We start from the raw sequence: 27,838 nt of genomic DNA, 5'->3' as shown, positions 1-27,838 counted from the left end.
CTATTCAAATATGTATTGTATTCTCTAAATTTATGTAAGCATATTGTATTTTGATAAATCTCGTGTTAATTTGTACCAAAATCCAGGAGTATAAGTTTTCTTAACTGGACATTGCAGTAGTTGGGCAGTGTGGTCGGATAATGCCTATTCTACAACAGTGGCCTTGCTTCCTTTTATGTATGGAATATATTGTCTATACATTTACCACTGCACAGACGAGTTGGCTGATAGATTGATGTGATGAGATTGAAACTTGTTAGCAAATTATTGAGTTCTTTTGTATAAACTGAATTTTCAAGAATGTCAATGTTAAAATCACCGCAAATAATAATTTTTTTATTCATCTTATAACAGAAATTATACAACATGTCGTGAAGATTGTCATAGAATAATTGAAAATTATCTTTTGTATTTGTAGGTACTCTATAAACACATATTACTATTATATTGTCACTTATGAGCTCAATACAGCAACACTCAATTATGTTACATACACTGTAGTTAGTTATTGTATTAAGTAATTTATACTGAAACTGATTTCTAACCAATATACATGTATCGCCATGCCTGTTTTTTCTCGCATAGTAAGCTGCTAGTCTGAAACTTGGTATATTCAATGAATGGACGTCCTCATTGATCATATTGTGTTCCGTAATACAAATAATATCCGCCGTTTTACCATTATCAAATGATTCGTCAAGAGCTATTGTTAGTAAATCCGATTTATTTATTAGTCCGTTAATATTATACAGTTATTTACGAAAAAAATTTTCATTTCTTATGTCAACTTTATTAGTTGTAATATCATTTGATTCATTTAATAGTTCAGTTTGTGTGGATACAGTTACAACGCTTACGGGACATTTTTGTTTGATAAATTTACTATAATTACTTTTATAGCCAATATGTAAAACTTCTCTCAGCAAATATCGTGACACGGTCAGTGAGAACTGCTTTCGGTTTGGTATGTATCTACTGAAATCCATGTCCAAGAAAGTTACATTGTAATACTTACTACATAACAATTTATATTCATAATTTAACTTTGTTTCATTTAAATGTTTATTGAAAGGTACTTCACACATAATAACATTTGGTTTTGTAAATTTATTCAACCATACTGTAATACTAGAAACAATATTGAAAGGATTATCGTCATTCATGCCTCCCATGACAATAATAAAATCATCTTCACTTAAGTTGTCAATATCCCTCGCGTGTAATTTCAGATTATCAGATAGCTTAGCTCCAGGTTTACAGAAACAGAATACATCGAATTTCGAACCAATGAGTTTTTGTAATATTTGCCTTATTTCTCTGCCCATTTGATCAGCCAAAATAATAATTTTGTTCTTTATGATTTCATTCTTATGTGTAATATCACCCATTTCTTCAATTATATTCTCCTGTGTTTCGTTGGTTATTTCTACCTCTATTTCCTGGTTTAGTATAGAGTCGGATTCTGATACATTAAAACTTTGTTCTGAGGTTTGATTCATTAATATTCAAGTCTATTGTACTTACATTTTTACGTCCTTTTTTACGAGATTTTTGCTTAGAAGATGACATACAAATGCGAGTAAGTTTATTTATCTTTAATTCGTACTCAGTAATTCGCTTGGTTAAAGAACCATTTTCCACTAGCAATTCATTGTACATTCGATTTGCGGTTTGAAGCTTTACTGCCAAATTAATCAATTCATTTCTAATTTCCTTTATAGTCTCACTTTCATCATTTCATTTAACTGCCTCCGTGGCCGAACGGTTACCATGCCGGACTGCCACGCAGAGGTCCCAGGTTCGATTCCCGGGCCGGGAGAAATGTTTGTATGGCTTACATTTATTTCTCTCGTGGTTTTGGGTGTAATTTGTGGTTGTCTATGTGTGTGTCCATGGCACCCGCGACACAGGGTTTCTCTAGTGCGGGGCTATGTTGAGTGTGTGCGTTATTTATTATTTATTATAATTTCATCACGTGTCAAGTCAGGGCAACTTCTATTTAAGGTACTTTTTTGTAGCAAAGATAACCGTTCTTTAATTTCAGACCGTTCATCATCTTCCTCGGTTTCAGAATTCAGAGAATGAAATGAGTTTTCTGTGGGCACGTTTATAACATAGTTGTTATGTTCAATAATATTCCCTGCTGATTGTGCAGTTATTGGTAACGGAAAAACGCTAGGTGTTGAGGGTGTACTTTGATTTGATGATTCTATGTTAAGTTTTTCTATAACATTAATATTGACCAAGTTCTTAATACATTTTGCTGGAGTTTCTGTCTGTCTAGTACTGCAGACATGACATTTCCACGATTTCATTAATGTTTGTTTTCTTAATGGAGTCAATAAACGAAACCTTTTTTCCGATATATCTCTAGAACAATTTAAATCAAATATTTTGTCGCATTGGGTGCATTTTAAGTACTCTCTTGATGTTATAGTTTGTTTGCATTCCGTACATTTGAATTTCTGCCTACAGCTTCTCATTGCCAATTCACAGCAATAATTTTAAAATTAAACAAAAGTTCCAGTTCATTATATACAAGTACTGCCCTCTCGTGTTGAGTAACATATATTAATGCAATGATCTACTCGATTCTATCTTGTATTTGTTGACGGCCACCTTTTCATAATAATATCAGAGCTCGCCACCTGGCGGTAAGTTATAGAACTAAAATATAGGTAAGGTAAGGTAATATCTTTGGAATATACGGAGATGTAGACACAGGTCAGTTGTTGGCGCTGTACTATTTCAGTTTTCTCTTTTGTGATTTCAGGGCAAACGAGAATTGATATTTAAAAGTGATCTAAGGTCAATTTACCCGATGAGTTGCCTGGGTTGGATGGCCCTTATTTCGTCTCTATTTCGGGTTATATACTCGATGCAGTTTAGTTATTGTTGACAGTGAGAAATGAAGACACAATTTTTTATTACAAATTTAATACTCAAGCGAAATGGATGTGCCAAAAAATTATCTGATATGATAACGCAAGCAAAACGGAGTAATGTATGAATTAAACACTTGTATTATTATGTGAGTTGTTGTTGGTTGTAGCACAATTTTTTTGCAATGTTTAAAACAAATTTTAGTATTTTAATGTGCGAATAAATATTTTTTTTTTGACTGGCGCATTGGCAGTGCTCATCAGATCTTTGTGATTTAATCTTTGAGTGGCACTGCGACTGTTATGTACAAGGCGTGTCGCTTTACTACCACACGCATGACTTGTTCATCCGGTTACTTGGTATAATAAAAAAAAAATCTTAATAAACATTTGACGAAGACCTCACGGTTTAAAATATGGCTTCTGGATGAGGGGTCCCGGATTCGATTACCGCTAGGACAAATTTGTGAAAAGAAGTTTTCTAAGTTGGAGCTGATCTGGGTGTTTTTGTTGCCGCGGAGTCAATTTCGTTGTTCTGATACTCAGCACAAGGTATTTCCTAGTTTGAGACCAGGTCATTATTGTAATAGTAATTACATTCAACAGCATCCTTTGCTTTTATATTTGGACTTTGTGCCGTCTTGTTGTACCATAGCGTGAACTCAAATCTCAATTATACGGAAAGGCGTATTAGAATTGTTTGGAAGTTTTTTGCTGGTCTCAAACTAGGTTATTCCCTATACTATGAGTACCAGAACAACGGAATTCACTTTCAGGCTCTTCCCAGAATACCCAGACTAGAACCAATTTAGGAAAGTTAATTTCTCTAGTTGGTTCTAACGGAAATCCGGGAACGAATCCAGGACCTCCTCGTTCAGTGCCCACAATGCAATATGTTTTATTTTTAATTCATTCTGTTCCGAGTTCTTAGGTTTTCGCGATTGTCACACATAGGAAATGAAACTATTTTTCCGGATTTAAATCTTAATTTTTCGGTGGTCAACCGTGACCATGAGACGTTTTTTTGTTTGGAAGAACAAATATACGCGATTTAAATCCGGAAAATTAGTTTATTTCCTATTTATTATGTTCGTCAACAATTGATTTTTAACATCTATTACATGTTCAATTTACATAGATAAGAGTTTTTTTTATAATATCAAGTGTCGGGATGAACAAGTCGTGCGCCTAATAGTAGCTACACGCCTGGCCATAACAGTTGTAGTGCCACTCGGAGCTTTACATAGAAAAGATCTGAGGGGATACTGCTACTGTGCCCGACACCTTGAGACAGAAGTTGACAAGTCCCATGTGCCTGTAATTTCACCAGCACCCTTATTACCCTTCCCTAACCTAACCGGAACACAGTAATGCCAAACATTACTGCTTGGCGGCAGAAATAGGTAAGGTAAGAGTATTTTGACAAGAAGTACAACTAGTGACAGATGAAACATATCTTGCATTGAGCGCATTGACTTACAAATAAATGGACGACGGGTCTAATACAAAAACCACGAAAAAAATGTCCCAAGTCAACCTATTCGAAGTTTAAATTGTAATGTCATCGCAGTATCGCGCTGTCAGTCGAACAAATGAAGACTAAAGCGGAGTTTGGCGCTCTGTATACGATTTTAGCGCCTTACAAGTGCGGACACTTTTTAGCGCGGACCCGACGTCCATATAATTGTAAGTCAATGATTGAGCGAGATAATTTAATACTTTTTTGTAAGTCAATGTACTTTAGTGCTATAAAAACGAATAAAGTATATAAAAAACAATACAAATAGAACAATAAAATTTTTTTAGTCACCAGGCCACCGAGGTCTTCGACTCTGTTTTCATATAAGGGGCAATATAGATGCTTCTATAATAAGATGTCTGTGAATATAAAAAAGTGCCATTTACTAAGACTTTAGTTACTGACCTGTTGATTTCTAAATCATCCGCGTCTTTTTTTTAAAGTGTAAAAAGCTGTGAATCCACTTTGACAAAAAAGAATGTCGAATCATATAATACAAGATTCATTCATAAATTCCTATTGATATTGCCTTTTATTAAAAAAAATATGTAATCGTACGATGTGTGTCCTTGTTTTGTACCTTACTAACATTTTAAACCTGTTACACGTAATTAATTGATCTCACTGACATGTTTACGTTCATCTTTTTAGTTTTAATATCTTTGTATGATTTTGTATACAATTTCAATTTGACTTGATTAAATCAGAACCATGTCAATAATTTCAAGGTTATTACCTAAAGTTGTATTAGCAGCGCATAGTAACAGATTTTGCATGAGGAAAATTTAATATATTTATTGGTAATTGAATTGAAAAATTTATTTAATTAGTTATCAAAATTTTAAGATCTGCATTGTAATCAAGGCCCCGGATTCGAAATTGAAACATAAACACGTTTTTTATGTTTTAATCACAAACTAAAAAATTATTTTATAATTGCTACCTATTTAAAATACATGACTATGACGTATTTTGTAATTGATATTTGAATTACTTTCGTTTTTCGTTCGAATTAGTTTGTGGTAATTATTTAATTTTTTTTTAATTTAATAAATTAGGTCAAAATACCGTATCTTATATTTTCAATATGCCACACAAATATATTGTGTACTTGGCATTTTAAATACATAAAATAAGAAAATATTTTGTAATTTATATTTTAATTAATACGGTGTGCTAACACAGTAGTAGAGTATAGTACAGATTGATATAAACACCATATTTGTAGAGAGATTAATGAATTTTATACTGATAAATATTATACTCGTATTTGCAGGTGAACCACATTATGTAACATCACAATAGTATTTGTTGGTACCTCACGAAATGGGCCACCGAGACTGAACGCTTTAAAATGTCAACACATAATCCGCAGTACATTGATAAACGAAGTATATAAATCAGTCTCGGCCGATATCTGAGTCGTCTTGATGTGCAAGAATTACATACGTACATTTATATTTATTACAGTTCATAATAAAGTGTGAAAAGGATTGAAAGTTCGTACTGATTGTTCTGTCGTCAACGGCGATTTTGTTTTGCATATTGTTATTCCTTTCTCTTATTTTATTTACATTTCAATAACTTTCAGTGTATATAAACTTTGTAGTTCTTCTCATTTCGCTTAAAAGGCGACCTCACACGATTCTTGATTTTACAGATTTCCTCTCACGGCCGCCGTCCACCGACAGCCACACACCTGCCCCTTCAAATTAATAAATAATTAACCAATTACTGAATAAAACAACCCAACGCCGCGCAATAGTCTCGCTATGCATTAAGCCATACCACAGCCACGAAGCAAGTGTCAGCGACGCGTTCTAAAGAAGAGCTTCTTCCCTTGGTGAGCGAGTGCAAGATCGTGCGAGGTGAGGTTGAAGTCGCTTATAAGGTGACGTGAAATTGTTGTATAGTCCTATATTTTTGACACCAGCTCTCACGCAGTGGCGGCTGAGAGTAGCGAAAAGATTTGTGGGCAAACTATTACGACGTTGGTCAGATATACAAATCAATCCTTGGCTAAGGGTGGTGATGGATCAAGGTGAAAGGCAAGCAGTAAAAGAAGCCCATACTTAGTAGTAAGTTAGTATAAGCTAAGACAGAGACAGTCTTTTTTAATGATATCATTAAACGGGACGAAAAAATCGTCGTCGGTAAGCTACACGCCTGTCCATAACAGTTGCAGCGTCCTCAGAGCTTTAAATCGCAAAGATCTGAGGTGCACTTCCACTACGCCCGCCATCCTGAGACATAAGTTGACAAGTTCCATGTGCCTGTAATTTCACCAGCACCCCTTACTATTCAAAACCGGAACACAGTAATGCTGATATTATAAGGCCAATAAGGGAAATACTGCCAAGTATTTCCCTGGACGAACTCTTTCATAAGGAGCTCTACTGCTAAACAAGTCTGTTATGATTTGAGGTAGAATAACGCGCTAATAAATATCACTACGCAATAAGATAAACAATGTACATATAATGGATCACTTTACCCAGTAATTAGAATCAAAATTATTTTAACAACCAGTTTAAAAAGAATTGCCGCTCGTAAAGTCTAAATATTTGGCCTAACTATTTGGTCTGTTAATTATAAGGACGGCTGGTTAATACTTCATCGGCAAATGGCAATGAAGGTTGTCGAAACCGCCCAATTGAAAAGCAATTTCGCCAGGATTAATGGTAGACTACCCGCGAGCTGGGCGCGGCAGATTAGTATACGTAATTAATTGGCCTGTACATGCCCATATCTGCCTTGTAAAATATAATCAGCCGTAAGAAAAGTTTATGAGCTAGAACTCCTTTGGTTCATTTTTCAATTTCCTTTGACACCGTTTCTAGCTGTAGTACTTTGCGATATTTATATGCCTCGTCAAATTAGTTGGTCAGCTCCTGCCATCACGAAGCTTTTTGTCTTGTTCTTAATACCTGTGTATCTGTTTAAATTATAATTTAGTGACTATTTATAACTATCTAAAAAGTAATAAGTACCAAGATCTCGACTCCGACTTACAGCCTTTGGAGTCGAAACTCTTGGCCCGTGGGATCCCAGTGCCCTTCACCTGCACAAACTTTTATCGAAAAAATTAATAGACTATCTGGGAAACCCAAGGGCCGACAGCTACCTTGCCCATAATAATATGAATAAGCATAGCAATACAAAATCTTGGATACTATGCCGCGGGGATCCAATTTTAGTCATATAATTTAAAAATCCTAGTTTTACTTTCTAGTATTTAAGCTTTTATTGTCTTTTTTACGTGCATATTATCAAATAAAGAACAATTTCATTTGTAAAGCATATGTAGCGTAAATTGGAATGTTTGTTTGGAAAATTTAAAAATAAGGTATTTAATTAATAACTTTTGTAACTATAAACGGTACGAAAAATAAATGGTTAGCATTAATATTAAGCATAACGGGTTGGTGACTTTACCATTTCAGTCAGCTGTAATCAACAGACCTTTAAGGGGCCCGAAATGTTGGTTTGTTTGAACAAAACAAATATACGCGATTTAGATGCGAAAAATTAGAAAAAAAAAATTTCATCGCGGAAGCCTAAGAAGCCGGAATCAATCGCGGAAGCCTAAGAACTTGAAATATTTTTAATTTATAAATTCCTTAATGTTAACGTTTAGAATGCCTAGAGGCACTATATAAAATATTTACTTAACAATGTAACAGTATTATGTGTTATATGTAATAAGAACGATCCAAAAAAGGAAACACTGATTTACATAAGAAGCAAAGTCGTAACTCGATTTGCAAACATGAAAGCACTTTACTCGGGGAATTCTCGAAAACGATAAAACTTGATATTGATCGATTCCAATCATGGTATAATGCCGTCTTCGTTTAAAAGAACAAAACTCTAAACAAGCCTGTTTCATCAACAAACACCAATATTGTCGGTTATAACATTCATAAATTCGAATATAGCGATAGCAATTGAGATATCACATTTTTGAGAACACTATCGTTTACATCTCCTGTTACGCAAACAGCAACACAAAGTCTAAACGCATTAAATTCGTAATCGATTGCATTTAAATATTCAAAAGGTGCAATTTGAAGTCCTTTATCATTCGCCGAAACGCTAACTTAATTTGAATTTGAAATCACGACTCGGTTCCATGTTGTTAGTGCTATATTTTGAACTGGGCCCAAATTAAGTGTTGCGGCTGCAAGGCGGTCTCACACGTCGCAAATTTTAAGGAGCTCGTATTCATAAATTGAGCGTCCCTAATAGTCAGCCTGTGTATCGCCTTAGGATAATGTGAACGAACTCTTCAAGACGTGTCTTTGAATGAAGTATGTTACAGGTTCACAAGACGTATATTTACCGGATTCTATTTCTTACTGTTATTTTACAACCAAACTGCAAAGTAGAATGAAATTTATGTAAACTGTTAAGCTGGGTTATGATTTTATAATCTTGCACGGTAGAACTCGTATCTAATTATGTGTCTTCCCACTACACGTGGAAACTTTAAGACATAGTTGTGCAAATCGGCAAAGTTCAGGTGTCTATTTTTTTATTAAGTTATGTTAGTTCTTGCATGATAACCGTGTTTCTGATAAGTGTTTTAGGTCATCACTTTATGTGTTAAAAATTATCCAACAGCTGATTTAGTTCTTTCATTATTTGGTTATTTTCAGTGGTGATAAGTGAAATAGTAACTAACGACGTTCTAGGGTCTAGACCGATATTTCTCACTGGAAAATAGCATTTCAACAAACTAATAAATAGTATATTGTTATACAAATTTCAATATTTAATACAATAACTTTCAACGTTTGCATTTTCCTAAAAAAACTTACGAGACACGTACCTAATAGTTTTCACAAGCGCTGCCGATATTTATGATTAAAATGTTATTACATAACTTCTGCGAACACTACAAAGAAAGTGAGAAATCTTGAAACAAAAGAATAGGATGTAAGATAAAATGAAATTGGGTAACGTGTTGCATTTAATGGAGATGTTTTATGCACAAATTCAAATGTTTACGCTTTGCATCACTAAAGGTGCGGTTCCTAACTTGCACTGAGCACTAGGTGTAGTTTGAAATCTTCTATATAGATACATATACAAATATAGACGTAGATTTTGCTGATTGAATTCAAATTCAGCACAACTCAGTTTGGGTAGTCTGAGTTAGCAACGTATTCATATTTATGTTATGCATTTTATGCCAAGCAATAAACACCCATATTGATTTGTTACTCCTCCGTCCTATAGGTGATATGTCACTATTGCATGGAAGAGTTTGCTCTATATATACTCTGTCTGTGCTATATATTATTGACACTTTTTGATTATGCCATCGCACCATTGAATGGTTGTGCCATTCGAACAGCTATGATGTGTCAAAATTTTATATATCTTTATCTCCGTCAGGTTATTGGTAGAAAATACACTCGATTACTCAATGTCGAGGATGTTTCGACCCAGGCTGCTTCCACGTTTTCCCTTAGTTTTCTATACTTTACATTCCATCTTACTGCTGAGAGTGAGTACGTGCTCTGCTAATGCAACAAGCATGTTAAGATTTTCACGGTCTGACGGCAACGACTCCAGTTCACTTTATATAAGCAAATATAAAGAGAAATATATACAGGTTATTGTTAACCACATAATGATATCTTTATTGATTACTGATTGCAATACTGTTTATATTGTAATTTGTTCAACAATATACATTTTCTGCATAGTAAATTAATAAGCCACTTCCTCTGACCACTTTGACATTATGTGGTATCAAATTTCACATAAAATCAGCCGACCAAGTAGCTAACCGCCCACGAGTCACCGCAAATTATACCATATATCATTTACCCGACGTAATAAAGCCACTAATTTATATTTATCATCTACCATAAAACTAACCAAGCAATGAAAGTCAAGGAAGAATTCATATAAATCAACAACAACAACAAAGCAGATTACAAATAGTCAGCAAATGTAATCTAATGTCATCAGTCATCAATGACATTCCTGAAACGCAAAATATAAAACACGAAAAATGCTCATAAAACCGTATGTATTAGGCAATGTCAGATTTTACAGCATTTTTACGATTAATTCTGATAGAGGAGCGTCAACGAATTGATATATTTTACTAATTAATAGTTCTGAGGTAAGTGGAGGTACTTAATGAAATAATATTTACGTTAAGAAAACTGCTATTACTGTACAAAGTTTTGTAAACAGAGAAGTTGGAACAATAGGCTTTGTGCATAGAAATAGGCATGTGCAATAGAAGGAAGTATTAGAATTCATTCATTCATTTTCATTCAAGGAAGTAAATTCAAAGGCATAAAGAAAAAATAACATACACAGAACATAGTTTACAGAGCGTTATGAGTGTATCATTTAACTATGAAAGAAATAAAATTCAGAAATGTTGAACAAGTATTGCAGTTTTGTTAAAGGTATACTAGATTCAAAGTTGGGGAAATGATCAACGTGACAAAATTATACTTTTGACAAGGTTTACAAAAACTGTAAAAGACTTATTTATTTATTTATTTATTTAAACTTTATTGTACAATACACTGAAGTACAAATGGCGGACTTAATGCCATAAGGCATTCTCTACCAGTCAACCATTGGGCCAAACAGAAAAAAAACACAATAGGTTGGTGCTACACTTAAACAAGAAGAAATAGAAATACTAGAAAACTAATCGATAATTTGTATGGTATAAATAAATAACATACAATAAACATACTTATTATACATACATAATAAACTTACATATATATATTATAATAATAAATAATATGATATATGTACCCAAAGCAACATTAAACAGTGTCTTAATTTTGACTATTGTCAAACAGATGCTTGCGCAACATGCGCTTGAAAGATAATTTGGTCTGAGCTTGTCTTACATGGAGCGGGAGCGCGTTCCAAAGACGAATTGCATCAAGGGTAAAAGAATTAGACAAAAAATCAGTGCGATGAGAAGGAATAGAAAGCTTAAGGCTACGGGAAAATCGAAATTCGCAACCCGGCCGAGCGTTTTGAAATTTAAATGAACATTTAAGATAAATTAAAGACTTGTTGTGTCGTAGACTCGCACTAAGCAAGAGTGTAACAATTGCACAGGTTTTTGGCCCAAAAACATCTCCCTGAGGAACACCAGTGTTCAGCAATGAAACAATATCATAGACAGTAGAGACAGAGCTTATCGTGTAAATCAATACTTACATTGATATTTTATAGAGTTTAAAGTCGTAAGACACAGGGTATAAATGTAAGGGTTACACCTTAGAACAGTGAAATGCCTAGATATTTTAAGAGATAATGCGATTACGTTTTGTCATAAACGTCAGTTTTGCTTGGAGTAGTACTATGAGTTTAATATCAAATATTAGCCCGTAGTATAACTCAACAATGGGTTTCATGGGTGGTGATAATAATATAAGTAAATATTAGTGCATATTTTCCAGTTAAGAAATCATTAGCCTATTTATTGCCAGAGCAGCTCCTCCACTCCTTAAGGTTCCTAACCAGCTCCTTGACCTCTTTAAAGCTGCTCACTTTGATTTTCTTCTTTATTTGTTATGTTTCTTTTACCTTATACATATTTTCACCTTAATTATAATTCTCACAAATTCGACATTACGTAAGTGATTAAGAAATGAGTACAAACATTTCGCCAAATTGAATAATACACTGCTATGCAGTTATTTTGACATTGTTTAGCCGGAAAACATTCTTGTGAGGAATAAACATGGTTTATATAAAGTTGAATACAAGACAATTGTAAACCGGCACAAAGAAAACATTTATCTAGGAAATCTATTTAGGTTTTATTCTTTTAGTGACCAATAAAACAAAGGAATGGCATTTAAGTCGTTGCATTGACTTGTAAAGTAGATAATAGTTGTGTGTTATGTCCAGTAAACCTTTTATCTTAGATAGGAATTGGGAAGATAAACTTAACTCAAAAATTCACAGATCTGTGCTATAAAACCGTTATGCCCTATAAAGGTTTTCTTATTGTGACCATATAGATTATTAATATTATCATCATAGTTGGTATGATTGGATTTTTGAGGCAATTAAAAAGAAAGTAAGCAATCCGAACCAATTTACGAGTATCACGTTAGACTCAAGCAATTAAAAAGTCTAAAACATATTGGTAATAATTTTAGTACTAACCTAACTAGCGAGTACTCAATAGTGCCTTTTTCCATAGAATCATGCCTGTGGTTCCATAAAATAGATGATGTAATGGAGGAAGGCGGTTACATTTCTACCGTGTCGATGTGCTGTGGTTTCTTCAGATATTTTATCTTTGTTTAGGGGTTAGAAATTGTGAGTTATGATTTGTTTATTAAAACTTCTTAGATTTAGTGAAAGTTAATTATCTTATCTTATATTTTTATGGGGTTTTGAAAAGTTCAAGTTAAAGCTACGTTAGGTCTTTAGATCTAAAGCTTCTGTAGGTAACTTTATAGATTTGTGTGGACTAGATGATTTAGTAAAGTACCTAATTAAACCATCTCAGGTGATAATGAACTTCAAATCTGAGCTAATAAATTAAATACGTTCTAAAGAAAGGCTAGGTCAATTATACTCTCAATCGACGATCATGAATAAAAACGCTGATGTTGATTAGGCGAAAAATGCTTGTCAGGACTGTAGCAAGTGGAAGGTTGTTGTGCCTGATTACCCCAATGGGAAAAGGGCGTGAAATATATATATAAATATATATATTTTCAGTTGAGGTAAGATCAAATGCATTGTTGCCCAATAAAAACTTCAATATCGAATCACAAAAAACTATCACCGAACCACACACCCCAGAGCAATAAAACTGGAATGATAACTGATAAATGCGTTGTACAACACGAAATAAAAAGGATTTTACGACTTTCCAACGAGGTGATGATGTAAACAAGTGGACAGATTGGGCTATAAAAATAAGCTTTATCGCTGAAGGCTTGGCAGAATGGAATGGTTCTGTTAGCAGTCAAATGTCAGTCATATGCAGGATAGGTTTAATCGAGTACCTAGAAGGTGTTGTCATCCACTCATTTCTTCTAAAAGATAAATAATATGAGATAAGAATTCTTTCACTTGTTTGACATAGGACATATATAGCGTTGAAGCAGAAAAGAAACAGAGCAAATTAGTGAAAAAGTAAAGCAGAAAATTGTGGGTTTTAAATCTGAAATGCAGCAACATACGATATACCTAAAAGACTACCTAATAAAAACGCAAATTTAGATTCTACAAATAAGGGCATCAGCAGTGTTAAAGCAAATTTGGACTTTTATATTCTTGTATCCAAACCATTATTATATATTTATAGTTATTTAATCTATTGAGCACAGCAAAGAAAAGATAGTATAAGTCCACAAAAGTAAATAGTTAATTGGTTTGAGGTGATAATGCGAGAGCAAACACATAAAAATATCCGAACATAGGCTTAAACAACATAGTCTAATTGTATGCATATTATAATTAGTAATTTAGAAAATATTTATGGGGCTTTAATTTAAATTTAATGTTTAAAATTGAAGCAGTTGAAAATATTCAATCAGTTTAGTAAAACTGGAACGTGTTACTTTCCAGTCTGTCGCTATGGGAAACTTTTAAATTAAATTCATGTTCCGTTAGTAACTAAATTTTTCATTGCGAACCTTGTCTTTCTTTCCTAAATCTCGAATTTTACGATGTTGCTATTTGATGTTTGAATTTTTTCCCACGAGGTGCTTTTTTACGTGTTAATGGATTTGATCTAAGCCCTTTGTTATCGTTGTAGTCTCTTGATATAACCTTTAAATTGGATACTGCTCCCGATATGATGTAGTGGCTCTATTTGTAACCAGTTGCACGCAGTAGTAACCGTAGTTCTTTCGTGGAAATTTTACAAACAAACGAACAGTTTCATTTATCCCTTCTAAAGCTTTACAAGTCAGTCATAAAATCAGCAATCATAATGAACGGCAAGGAAGTCAAAAGGTTAGTGCGCGCACGCATTCAGAACCGGTTCTCGATCAACCACGTATTATATCGCTCATATTAATATTGCAAGTACCTACTTGCCACAGCATTTAGTGTAAAATTTTTAAATTTTTCGTTTTTAATTTTCGAAATCCTTTGTGCATTGTAACACTCGTAACGAGCAAGCGGATTATTTGGTTGTAGAAATCACAGATCAAATAAATACTAGAGAAATTATATCCAATTTTCCAAGAATAGATGTTTGGATGTTAATCATCAATCATATGGTTTAAGTTAGACTCCACATACATATCAAACTCAAATATTATATCATAGGTTAACGAATTACATTCGAAATCGTTACATTCATTAAATACCACTAGTCATTTGTAAAGCAGATTCCCGTGAGAAGAATGAATAAGAAACTCTTTGTAAATAAAATTTGTACACATTTATCATTCGAGACATCCTGAAAGAGCTTAAGGATCACATTGATTTTATATATAGCTTTTGTGGCACTATAGTTTTAAGCTTCGTAAATGGCAAATTTTAAGTATTTATTTATTTATTATTTGGAAGATTTACATCAAATTTTTATCAATAAACATATGTTACTGTGCTAATTACATAAAAATCGGAATCTTACTATAGGAATGAACTATACATTGCCCTTTAAATTTTGACAATTTAAATATTTGTGACTTCGTGAAGACGGCTATCAAGAACGGCTAGTAAATTTTTATTCCTCGTATTAATGTTATGTTTACCACTATTTTTTTTTACTGTTTTTCTTAACATAGACTTATAAACCGTAACGATAATATAGTAATAATGTTAATGTTTTTAAACTCCTCTTCCAAAGACACTTTGGTATCATATCAAAATTTCGTAACAGTGTAAAAGTAAATAAAAATGGCAACAAACTCTATAACTATAAAAATAACGTGTTGTTATTACAGTTAAATAAATGCCCATGAATGTACTACAATCGTAAACGCCGACGCAACCAATGACCTACGCATTGTCTGAGCTCGACGCGAATGTGCTAGCAGTTAGTACTATTCATCGTTTAGCCAGCTTGTCTCTATGATGTGAATGGCTTTTACAGTGGTAATCTTGTTTAGCTTGCGTTTGGTAGCTAGAGGCGATTCATTTTGCAAATATATAATATTTCCCTTTCTGTTAGTAGTCTCAGACGACACCAAAGAGAGGACATAGACCCGAAGTGCTGCACTTAGAGAACGTTCTTATTGCAATAGTGCTGTGAAAACAAAAACGTTCAGTTTTAGTTCTGAATACACTTTAAACACAGTGTTTGGCATGGTTCGTATAAATCGGATTTATTTTTCAAATGATTTGCTGTATACAAACCGCTCCAATATAATTCTTGCATACACATTGTGGTCCCTTTTAGTGCCATAATATAATAATACTGACAATGGTTTACAATGCCTTTTAACTGTGAGAAACTAGGAAATAAAGTTTAGAACGACACATATTATCATATTTACGACAGACCAGTGCTTTTAGTCACTGCAAAGTGCTTAGGTTAAGATAGAGGAAAGCTTTAGTCCTTTTACGATACACATTTAGTTACGTAACGCATTTGTAAGTTGACCAAAAAATTAAAAAAATGTACGTTTTAGAGCTAATAGTACTTACTCTGATTACCAGAGATCAGAATAGGTTTAGTATATGCATGTATACATAAAGTAGATAATCCCTCTCCTCGTAAATCTCGGAATGATTAAAATATAAAGACTATTGAATTTGTATTTAATTGATATTCAATATTTTTTTGTGAAATTACTCCACTAGTTTGTTATAATTATTAATACAAAGATGAATTTTTCTAAGACGAACACTTAGAAAAAATCCCGAGCCGACGTCTTCCAGCAAACCGTGGCAGATGCTTTGCCAACTAAGCCACGGAACGAAGCAGCGGACCTCACGAATTTTTCTAAGTGCTTGTTGTCGGATCTTTGTATTTGGTTTTCACCGACTTTTTTTTCCGTAGCGCCATTTATGAAAAATCTATAAAAATATTTCGTCGTTTCATCCACAAGCACTTAGAAAAGGGCTATTCTCAAAACAAAATAGATATATTTTTACATACAATTACAATTTTTTTCTCCTAATTACACTATTACTACTACTATGGTGGTAAAATAATTGCAAGTTACTCATCAAAAATATAATTTATTTATTTATGATACAATAATAATTTATATTTACATAAACTATTACGAAAAATATCAAATGAGATAAAAACAAATGTTTTTTCTCTAATATAAACAAACAACATACGCCAATAACCTTTGAAAAGCATTTGACACTGAAAACCACAGCGTCACTATCCTATTACGCTTTTATTGCGTCTGCACATTCTATCCTCGTAGTAGACTCTAAAACATGACCCCGAATACATGCCCAACCATTTCATTACCTATGACTCATAAAGGTACACCGCCACTGACGGGAGTTCCACAAGGCTCTGTACTTGGCCCACGCCTATTCAACAGCTATAAAGGTAAGGTTACAGTGCCTAATAGCTAATAGATCATTGCGCGGGAGGACGTCTGTACCCTGCGTGTGGTCTACAGATAATTATTAAATTAAGCTGTTAAACTGTGCTACTAACGTGATAAGATTAATAACACTCGAATATTAAATTGTAGTTTTCGTATTAAGTATCAAATGTGGCGGAGATTTTTATCTTAACATATTAATAATTAAGTCGTTATTAATTCAAACAAGTTGATAGGTATATAATTATTCATTTTAATCCTATAAACTATTTTTCAAACTAGGCGTACTTGTCTTGACAGTCGGTGCCTTCCTAATCATTAAATTAAATTTATTACAAACCATGAAGTGAAAGGATGTGAGTGCGTGTGTGTGTATATAGTTAGTTGTATACATATTTACATTGTAATGGACGCAATAGTTTTTGGGTGTGTTCATAATTTAGTATAGACATCGTAAATTTGCTTTTTCTTTACAGCTAACACATACTTTTTGCACAGCAGCTTTAAAGGTTTTTATACGGGAATGGAATCTGATACTATATAAACAATTGTTTTACAGAGAAAAACTGAGACACGTAGCTTTCTATTGCATAAGTGATTTGCTAGGATGACACTTATATGGTATTTTTAAATGGTGTTTTATACAGAGTGGCCCATTTACTGTGGTATATTTTCTTAATATCTTAACAATGCGTTTATAACGAAACATTAGTTCTGCGAAAATCAATAGTTTAGAAATTAAGTTGCATTAAATCACTAAAAACAAAAATTGTTTAAATAAATTTAAATAAAAATAAATTTTTAAATAAAACAATCGCTCAATTCAAACATCTCTGTTGACTCTTGTCTGGATTTTAGAAATCCATCGTATAATGAAATGGGTAAATAGTATGAGAATATCACACTATTCATTAAGTTCTCAATTAAGAATAGCGTTGTATATCGTTAATATGTCAAAAATAATAAAAAGTATGGCCTCTCGGTATTTTTATGAGTGGCTAAACTCTACATGGTACGTATTATCACTTAGAGACGCAACGTTACGAGATTCTGACAATTATAAAATAACACGTGAAACTGATGTTCCACTTGTGTAAACTACGTCTTATGTAAAAACTGGTATATTTTATTTAGACACGAAGTACCTCTAAGTACTCCTATGAAATCTATCATTAGCCACAAAAATACGTATGTCCCTTTTCTAACAAATTATGTTCATACATATCAGTAGTAAAATTATAAAGCATGAAAAATAAAGTGGTGTTACACTCATTTTAGTCTGTTAAATTGAGAATTTGGACTTACGATTCTTTATGTAGGAGGTGTCGATCGCAATGAGCAAGATCAATCAGGTTATATTTTATAAACCAGCAATTTTCTTCAGTTGCAATTGATGCCAAAGATTAAATATATGGGAAATATCAAGCATTAAAATTTAGAGAAAGGCAAAACTCTACTAAATTAATTCAGATTAAAAGTTCTTTGCTCTGTATTCATATTCAGCTACGCTACCTCCGACTCATTAGTATAGAAACTTTACATGAATCACTGGTTCATAAACTTAATTTCTTTATGGACCTCATACATCACTAATAACTGAATCATCAAGACAAGATAAAGCAAGCCATTAGAAAGAGAAACTCAGAGACACAGTCGCCCACGTGATCTAGGAAACTGAACTGTTTTGATTGCCTATGGATGTTGCTTATACAGTAAATGGTGGACATATGTTGACACATTCTGTCAGTTGATAATAGTGGTACCTTGATTTTCGAGTAGTACTTTTAGTTAATTTCATATTATCATTGTTTTTTACAATCCAAATAATTTATTGTTCTTTTCCACCTTAACAATACATTTTACAATGTAAGTAATCTAAGGAACATCGTACAGTTAAATTATGAGCCGAAATCTAGGTTGGATTTGTACTATAAGGTCACCGCCAGGTATCCACCACTGGATCCCAATGTTACACTTAGTAATATTTAATTAGCACTGTAGTTTTCTGCTTGCGCATTTGCGTACTGTAGTTTTATAACAATGGCTGGTATTGCTATACCGATTTAAGAATTCCCAATATGACTTAACTAAGTTTGTACTTTCAACTTTTAGTATTTACTTGGTCCTTTTTTGAGTGTATTCTTACGTTTATTGTTCATTCAGGTACTCATTCTAGTGTCTGATATATCCAGTAGGTACGCTCTCGTCCCGTTTACATTCTCCGTATCTTTTCTGTATAAATCATGCAAGGTTTCTCTAATTTACTACGCCCAGCTCTGATTAGGGTGTCTCGAGCTTGTCTTAGCGGTGAGGGCGGCTGAGCAGTTGTTTGTCTAACGGTCCATTGGCTAAATGAGTGTTCCTGCAATGTTGAATTTAATGGTCGTTAGACAGTTGCGAATTACGTGAGGAAAGTTATGTAATTCTTTGAAAAGTGCTGTGTTTGTGTTGCTTACTCGTGGCTCTCATTATTGGCTCTTATTTCGATTATTCTTAAAGCTAATTTAATGTTAATGTTCTCATGGTAATATTATTTTTGTATAAATTTAGGACCTTTACAAAATGGGAATGTCGCTTCCGTAATGCTACTTACTAAATATGTCTAAAGTAGATTCAGACTACTCGAATATGGTTTATTCAGTATCTTGGCTTCATTCGACTAAGACACTGTTATGCTCAGTCTATCGTATGTTAACCACATCCCAATACTTGGTAAACGACCTCAACGATAACTTTTATTGAAAATTGTACAGCGACACATCTAAAGACATTATTCTTGTGGTTGTCTACCAATGGTTCTCACCACAGCACTATAACGGTTGCAGGTACTGTACGTTATATAACGACTTCGGCGAATCAGAAGTATCCGTCTTCGACACCCAGTAACACTTATTACGGAAACGAACATTTCTAAATTTGATCTCTTCTAGATTGTCTGAGTAGTCCCTGAAGTTGATTTCGTTGCCCAGGTACCCGTAGTATCATGGCAACATAAGTTGTTGATATCAAAGTAATTGGTGTGGTTATCTAGCACATTATTATTTACATATTTTATTAGCTAATTTGATATCAATATATGATATCTTTTTCACGTTAGCATAATTTTTTTCTACTAATAAGCCCATCTCATCATATCATAAGTGGCCATAAAAGTGATAAAACGACAAATTTTGGAGATTAGGTGCTTAATTTTTGAAGAGGAGTTATGATAAGTAATATATTAATATCAGATGATCTGACTTAGCTATCAACATATGTTAATAGTCCCTAAGAATGTGGCTTTTTTAATGATACCAAGCGACTGGGCGTATAAGTCGTGTCTGGTGGTAAGCGACACGCCTGTCCATAGCCGTTGCAGTGCCACTCAGAGCTATAAATCGCAAAGATCTGAGGGGAACTGCCACTGCGCTCGTTACCCTGAGACATAAATTGACAAGTCCCATATTCCTGTAATATCACCAGCACCTTTACCCTTTAAAACCGAAACGCAATAATGCTCACGTTCACAAGGTGGCAGTACTTCCCTGGAGGAACTCTTCCACGAGGACTTCTACTCCTACTAAATCATTACGATATATATACGACACAATTTCTTTATTGTTCATCAGTTGAAAATGAAACGGGTTCTTTTTTAACTATTACATCCTTGGTTATAATGGACATTAAATACAATGTTCCTTATTGTGTCGGTGTATCTGTATTGGACGTTGAAGCGTGATTAATTAACTAAACAGCGTCGTTTTCCGGCTCATTAAAGAGTTTCTTCTTTTATTGCAGGCGGAATATCTTTGTTCATCCCACGTATTATCGCCACAAAAAGCGCTTTATCACACTTAAGGTTAAAATTGCTCACGGGCACGAGCGAAACTTGAATTATTTGCCTTCAACATGATTATGACAATCAAAATTATATTATCACTTATGATGTCACATCTAGTCTGTATAGATTCTAATATATTTTAGGACATTTTGAATACAATTTTTTTTTATAATATATACTAAGTAACCGGACAAACAAGTCGTGCACCTGGTGGTAACGACAGGCCTCTCCATAACAGTTGTAGTTGCTACTCAGAGCTTTGAATCACAAAGATCTGTTGACTTTACCCTTCAAAACAGGAACGAAGTAATGCTCACAATACTGCTTGGCGGCAGAAATGGACTCCCTGGACGAACTCTTTAACAAGGAGCTCTAGTGCTACTAAAAACGCTACTAAAAATGCATTCAATATCTTAATAAAACAAGTTGCCATAAGAGACTATAAATTATAATTTGCATTTACAGTAGCAGTCGCTGTTCCCTCATGTGTTCTGTTATTTTAGTTAATAGTTCTACTTTTATCATTATACAGATGAATATAATGAAAAACTTAATCGATCAATACTTCTGAATGGTGAATTTTACAAATTGCGAAGTGTGTGGAATTTCTGATAATGTGTATCTTTTGCTCATGCAGCGTTTTCGCGCAGATTCGGACGGAACCTATCAGGGTGTTTGTTTTGCACAAGTTGGTTTTAGTATATTCAATGTTAGTTTTAATCCGCTTTATCCGAGCCTTTTGTTCAGATACCATGAAGTGTTTTCTTGATCTAGAGTTTTTCTAATGGAGCTGATATGTCCAGTAATGATCAAAGGCTCTAAATAAATAATGAGTTAAAAAAGTACTTCTGTCGGCGACAGTACACCGATAGCCTTTACTTTATGATACGTTTCTTTAATTATATGATATTGATCGGAACCAGCCATGGTATGCGAATCGTCTGCGGTAATTCGGTTATTTTAACATTTGGTTTGTGACGGTGGGAATTCTGATTGACCATTACGAGACTTAATAGTTTCAAATGGCTCTATAGAAAAATGTCTTTGTTAACATAGGGCCAATTTTACTACAGTAACGGAGATATATATCTGGCATAACATTATTGTGAAGAACTTGTTCTAAATTAAGTTAATAGTAAAAGACAGGCCTAAGATTGCATCAAACAAAGAACTGCGGAAGTCCAGAGTAGAGGCCTTTGCCCAGCAATGGGACACTCAAACTCAAACTAGGGATTTCTCTAGAGAATTTACTCCGTGGTACTTCCCAGAACACCCAGATAAGAATTAATGTAGAAAAGTTTTCCCAATTTGGTCCTACCGGGAATTGAACCCGGGTCCTCCTCATATAGCGTCCGCGGTTCAAACCGTTGGGCCACCGAGGTCGTCAATATATCACTAACATGATATTCTCTTTTTTTTTTTGTGAAATTACATTTATTTCATTTCATTTCGATACCTAAAATGAGCTTTAATATTTGGTCATTTTCTATTATATTTGTAAACAGTAATATTTGTTACTAATATAGTGCTCCCGAATTTTGTGAAAAAGAAAAATAAAGAAACAAAAATAAAAAAAACGAATTTTGTGAAAAAATAAAGAAACAAAATAAAAACTTCGATCTAACAGGACTTGAACTTCTATTTGTATGCCACAACTCTATCAACTGAGCAACAGATCGAGTCGAAAGATTTTAGTAATTTTTCTATTTGTTACAGATCTTTCGTATTAGTTTTTGTAGGTTTTTATCGCTGTAATCGACACCTGTGAGAGATGAAGCCTCTCACTCAGCCGGTACGATATCTTGTAATACTGTGGTATTAGTCTTTTTAGTTCTCAGTCTCAGTTTTTCGCGATTCCTACACATTGGAAATGAAACTATTTTTTTCGGATCCTGATTGCGTATATTTGTGTTTCCAAAGAAACTAACGCTTCGGGTTGTTTACAGGTCCAAACACATATTAACGCTACTCAGATAAAAAAAATAGTTTCATTTTCAATTAGTGTTTTTAATTTATTCAAAAAGTGTAACGGTTGACTTTAATGTATTAACTTATTAAGTAACTACATCTTAATATTGCACACTCTCACTCTTAATTAGTCTACCTAGGAAATATCTATCTACTTCCATGCAAAAGGAAGTGTTAAAATTACTACTTTTTTCTTTTATAGAGACGGGTAAAGGAAGCACTTAAATGCAATGCTTGTATTTTGACATTAAATCAACATGTGTTTAATATATATATGTATATGTATTCGTATGTACATTTAATATAATAAAGTTATCCTTGTAATTATTGAGTAATATAGCATTCAATTTCATGATTTATTAGATTTTATTGCCGACCCAAGAGTCAACTTTTGTTTCAATCGTTCAGCTTGAATTGAAAAATTGTAATTAGTCTTGTTGTACAGTAAAATATTTATACACATACATACATATAGCTTTTGATTAAAATTCTACTTCTGATTATATTTGTCCCACATTGATGCACAAACCGTACTCAGCACTACAAAATTGCAGGCCCATTTCGGTTTTTCGACAGCCATCTGTCAACGGTCAGTCATTTCTCATTAGAGTGTTTTAAAACGTTGAACACCGCAGCGATCCACGTTTGTTTTGCGTCCAGTCTATTTTGAGACCGCACTTACCACTGCGTTGGTGTCAATTGATTGTAGTGATTATTTGTTGAAACATTTTCGCACATTTTTTTTTTTTCGTCTAAAACAAAAACACGACACCAATCTTTTCGTTTAGCTGAATTAATAGCACATTCTTTTCTGAATTTATAGTAGTCTTTGTACACCTGTCGGATCAAACTCGGATTAGTCTTGAGCCATATACATATCTCAAACTTCTATAACTAATAGCTTGAGTGCACTCCACAAATCTCATGTATTTTTTATATTAAGTGACGGGACGAACAAGTCGTGCGCCTGATGGCAAGTCACAAGCCTATTCTTGATACTGGCAGCGCCACTCAGAGCTTTAAATCGCAAAGATTTGAGGGTCACTGCCACCGCGCCCATCGCCCTGAGACATAAGTTGTCAAGTCCCATGTGCCTGTAATTTCACAAGCACCTTGATACCCTTCAAAACCGGAACACAGTAATGCTAACATTACTGCTTGGCGGCAGAAATAGGTAAGGTGGCAGTACTACCCTGGATGAAGTCTCTCACAAGGAGGAGTAACAGCAGTAGCAGCGTAGAAGCCATTTCCTTGCCTATTTTCCGTCTTTTTTTGGAATTTCATTGTCTTCAGTGATAGTGCTTATTCCAATTTTCTTTAATCTTTGGTTTTATAGTTTCATTTCCTATGTGTAACAATCGCGAAAACCTAAGAACGTAAATCTTTTAAAACAATAAAACCTAAAACAATATAAAAAAAAGTTAAAAAAGAGCACGCCCGAAAATTTTTTCGTAGTGTCGCCTATTTTACAAAAATTCCGACGGTATATAAAAAAAACTATCATACTGTACATACTCCCTTGGATCTTTTTGGATAACTCTAAAATCGATGTAACTTATCCACGTCGTCCCATGGCGCAATTAGTTACAATTTAATATTCCGAATTCCCAGCCTATATTTCTATAAATCGATATAATCAATTTCGATTGCTCTTGAGTAGTTCGTGGAACTTCTCCGTCGCAATATGGCCGCTCACTAAGCTCCTGTTGAGACCCTGATGAGTTATGGCTTTGGAGAAGCGGACGTACTGCGAATTTTGTTGTTAGAGGGAAGTGTGGTTCTGCCTATGTAGAAGTGGATGAGGAAATACATCTCATCATAAGGACTGAGTGCGAAAAGCTGAAATAATTACAGTAATAAGTACAGTAGCCTAAATAAAATACACAAAAAAATATGCTCAAAAAGTGTATTCAAATGTTTGTACAGCTGTTGTGTAGTTGCACTAGAAGTGGTGCAGTATATTTGTGTAAATATTGTAATGGTAGTTCGGCCTGCGGTTATGACTAGGAAATTTATTGAAAGTGAGAAATAGAACTTATAAATTTTTTTATTTTTTTTTGTTGGTACGTAATTTACTCCAGAACACTAAGTCGAACACTCAGACCAGAACGAATTTGGAAAGTTCATTTCCTAAATTGATTCTACCGGAAATCGAACCTGGGACCTTCCGTTTCGAACGCCCATGATGAATGTATGAGTTCGCGAGCAAAATACACACTTAGACTGTGTACATTATATCTACATTTGGTGTAAAATGTAACCCATGTTAAAATTTTCAAAACGACAATGGCTTAAAAAATTTCTTATCTTACCCGAACACTTTGGTAAGGAGTGTGTACATAATTGCGTAATTTGTACACGTTTGTCTGCATGAGTTATGAAAAATCCTATGATGGTTAATTTACCTCGAGAAAGAGTACTGATCACTCTTCCTTTCAGGTCGCTGCAGGCTGGTGGCCGTCGTTGGTTCCAGCTTAAACGTAGATTTTGTGCGATGTTGTACTTTATAGGATATCGCATTACATAGACAGCACTGAGTCAAAACTGAGTTCAATGTATCCGGCAACCGTCCAACAAAAAATAATATTGAAGAAAATAAAAAAGTTTATTTTATTAAAAGTAAAAAAGAATTTTTCTTCGCGTTTCTCAGTTAGCATTGCAGCATCTTACAAAGTGTTTCACTTTTGTCTTTAAAACTTGCAACACACAAGTTGTAACTTTTTCATTGAAAAAATAAACCGGCCTCAAAAGTTTGCTTGTCTGCTTTTTTCGATTTCCATGGGATTTCATCAGTTTCTGACTTTTTAGTAACAATGGGACTGTCACGGACTACTTTGTACATTTTATACTTTTTTCTGGTTGTCATAGTGACAGTGATTTATTGATTACATGCAATGCGTCAAGTGAAAAGTCGACTTTTATTTGCTGAAAATATTTTTTTGTGTAAATGTCAATGGCGTTGTGTGAATGTTGTACCCGATTAAATTCCTTTCTTTGCAAAAGTCTGAGTTAGAACATGAGGTTTCAGCCAGAGGTGAGACTCCTGCAACTACAGTAACCGAAATTAGGAAGCAAATGAGTAAACTTACACAAATATTTCCTTCCGAAGATATCTTATGTTCCCATTTAGAAGCTTCTGAAGGAATTCGCCACGGGAATTTTATTTGTGATAGCCGTAACGAACCTCAGACGAACGAACCTCGAAAATCAGAGACCATCTCGAGATCTCCCTTTCAAACAAAAAAAGAACTTTCACAATCGGCCCACAATTGACGGAGAAATCAGTAAGTACACTGACATACCAATAAAATTTGCGAATTTTCCGTGATTTCCATGGATCATCAGATTCTGACTGGTGACGATGGAACCACTACCAGAGTGCACCCCTTCAAACAAAATCGGTCCTCAATTGACGGAAAAATCGGAAAACATACATAAAACATACATACTGCCTAATCTATATAACCTCCTCTTTTTGGCCGGTTAAAAAAAGGAATATGGTCACGAGATTAAGAGGGGTATAGAGAGAAAAAAGCATCAGGCGATAGAGTATGAGATACAAATAAACTATTTTCTCCGCTCATTTTTAATTTTAAATTTAAAGTAAATATAATTATTTTAAAATTTTAAGTTTTGTGTTAACACACATTAGCACTTTCGTGCTAACTTATCCTATAAAAGCGGCTCGAATTGAAAACCAGTGTTATACAGCAGTCGAGCTATGACGTATACTGATTTGGATCCGTTTCTACTTATAATTTTATCACTAATTTCTTCTGTATAAGTCTTAATAAGTTGTATAAATGTTGCTTTCTTTCTTTTAATTAGTATATATATAGGAGAAATATCATAGAACTTATAGACTGTACATTGACATGTTATACTTGTTTGCTTTGTTAGACAAAAAACAAAAAATATATAATCTCAAACGATAGTATGCAAAAAGGGATCTTTTGTACACTTTACTTTGTGTACAAATACTTATCGCATAATCGAAAATATGTACAATACAAAATTATAGTACAAATCAAAAAGCGAGCTGTAACCAATACCTTTATTACTTTATGACAGTCATTACACGAAACGAGCACTTCCATAGACCACATTTCGATGTTATGACACGGTGTCGTAACAATCAGTCTGAACTGTTATTCTAGAAAGACAAAAGTGTCTTTCTGTTCACCTCAGTAGTGCTTAAGATTATAGTGTTATAAATTAAAAATCATACGTTATTATCACCAAGTACCACGAATAAATACATGTTTAAACTTAGAATAATAACGCATAGAAACCTAGTCCGCACACGCTAAGTGAGGCAAATTGAAGCGCGCCCAATAGGCCTACACGAGCGGGCGGGCCTTCAGTGCTCAAGGTCAACTTGCACCGCGAACAGATCAAGAATTTTAGCTAAAAATGACGAAATGTGCGGTAAATGAGTGTAAAAATGCGTCAGACAAACATAAAATACATACTAACATCACATTCCACAAGGAAGTAACGCGTTTCAACTTGTATTTTTATATAAATATTCACTAAAACCGAAAATTAACCTACTACTAAACCTAGCCTACATTAATTTGATTTTTGCCTCACTTGTGACAGTTCGTTTGATATGAAACTATCATTCTATGCGTTATTATTCTAAGTGTTTAAATATGTTCCGTCTAGTTTGAAGACAGAGTAAAATGACATTTTTAGGGTTGCCAGTTTTCATAAAATTTTAAATAGTTATGTAGTTGTTGTCGATAGTTTTATCGATAGATTGTAAAAAAAGAAAAATTTTGCCAAAAATTACTGAATTGTGAATGCTACGACGTTCTTATGATTATTAATGGCGTTATTGCCTTCTTTATTCTTATTTTGACAGTTGGCCTACTAGCATCGAGATCAACTTTTATTCATATACATTTTAACAAGAATAGCTATTATTATTATTATATTAAAATATGTCTCCTCTTTGTATTGTTCATAAACATATTTCTAAATACAGTGTATGTATGTATGAACTTACAAAAAATTTACAATTCAAATGAAACAAATTCGGCTCCCCTAATAATAAGACCCTTAGATTTCATTCACTTCTGTATGTGCCTCAGACCCCTTCGAATTTTCATCGGAATGCATATGTTCCGTGCGAGTAACAGCTTCAATGTATTGT

General features: G+C 33.8%; 1 long non-coding RNA gene across 1 annotated transcript in view; it reads left to right on the top strand.

Moving 5' to 3' along the window:
* The window catches only part of LOC113234943, a 170,183-nt gene that overhangs the window by 83,679 nt on the left and 58,666 nt on the right, over window positions 1-27,838 (top strand). The gene's annotated exons all lie outside the window — the stretch shown is intronic.

This window comes from Hyposmocoma kahamanoa, unplaced genomic scaffold, assembly GCF_003589595.1.
Source record: "Hyposmocoma kahamanoa isolate Upper Pololo Valley unplaced genomic scaffold, ASM358959v1 86, whole genome shotgun sequence".
Taxonomy (NCBI): domain Eukaryota; kingdom Metazoa; phylum Arthropoda; class Insecta; order Lepidoptera; family Cosmopterigidae; genus Hyposmocoma; species Hyposmocoma kahamanoa.
Note: the sequence above shows the minus strand (reverse complement) of the source record. Positions and strands in the feature narration are given on the sequence as shown.